The following is a 1,275-nucleotide window of genomic DNA, read 5'->3' as shown; positions in this document are numbered from 1 at the left end:
AGAATTTATCATTAATAACAAAGGAGAAAAGCCTAGGTAATCTCCAACATAGAGGTCTTGAAGAGCCACAAATTAACCAAGCATCAGACCAGAAAAGGGCAGAGTCTCCCCTATTGATGTGAACTGAGGAGATTGCAGTATATGCATCAGAGAGCTTGGGAATATCCCTCCACCAAAATGACCCAACTGGGACTGTAGCATGTGGAACTCCATCATCATAGTAACTATTCCAGATTAAAGTAACCCATGGGATATTTGCCTTGTTGAAGAATTTGTGAAGATGCTTAAGAAGGGGGCCCTTATTTTGGATATGCAAGTTAATCACTCCCAGTCCTCCTTTTTCCTTAGGCCTACAAACCAGATCCCATGCAGCCAGAGATTGTTTTGGTGCATCACTATTTCCTCTCCACAAACACTGCCTGAAGATCCTGTCAAGTTGCTTAATAATACCAGGTGGGAGAAGTAGACTGCAAAAGAAATATATGGGCATGGAAGTCAAGACTGAAGTTAACAACTGCAACCTGGAGCCTTGGTTTAGCATGGAGGAACTAGCTGTCAGTCTCCTTTCCAAGGCATCAATTAAAGGCATAAAATCCACAATTCTGGGCCTGGTAGTACCTAGTGGCAAACCCAAATAAGTAAATGGCAGCTGCCCAATTTTACATCCAAGCAAATTAGCTAGCCTGGCAGCTTCCACATCATCAATATTTGAAGGAATCATGGAAGACTTTGCAAAGTTAACTTTAAGCCCAGTGGACTGTTGAAAGGTAAGCAACATATTTTTGAGAGCCACCAACTCTTCATCTCTGCCAGTCAAAAAGATGACAGGGTCATCAGCATATTGAATTATAGGGAAATCCTGGTCATGTGAAGGAATTGGGAGAGTCAGGGTTCCATGCGAAAACATCTGGTTGACCACTGACTGCAGAAGATTGGCAGCAATTACAAAGAGCAGAGGTGACAGAGGATCACCCTGTCTGAAACCACACTTGCACTTAAACTGCTTGCCAGGTATGCCATTAAGCAAAACAGAGGAAGATCATGTAGAGAGGATGTCTTTGACCCATCCTATCCATTTGTCATCAAACCCCTTGTGTTTAAGCATCTGCAAAACAACCTTAAGGTGTTATTTTACTATGAACTCTAGGGCTGTTTGTGACACTTATAGGAATAGCCCAACGGATTGATAGGAAAGAATAACTTTGAGGTGGTTTCATACCCTACAATAATCTCTTCATTTGTTCCCCTCTATTAGTGACTTTGGAGTGACTCTTT

The sequence above is a fragment of the Triticum urartu genome, chromosome 2 (genome assembly GCF_003073215.2).
Source record: "Triticum urartu cultivar G1812 chromosome 2, Tu2.1, whole genome shotgun sequence".
NCBI classification, from domain to species: Eukaryota; Viridiplantae; Streptophyta; class Magnoliopsida; order Poales; family Poaceae; genus Triticum; species Triticum urartu.
The sequence above is the reverse complement of the archived record's forward strand: the minus strand, read 5'-3'. Positions refer to the sequence as shown.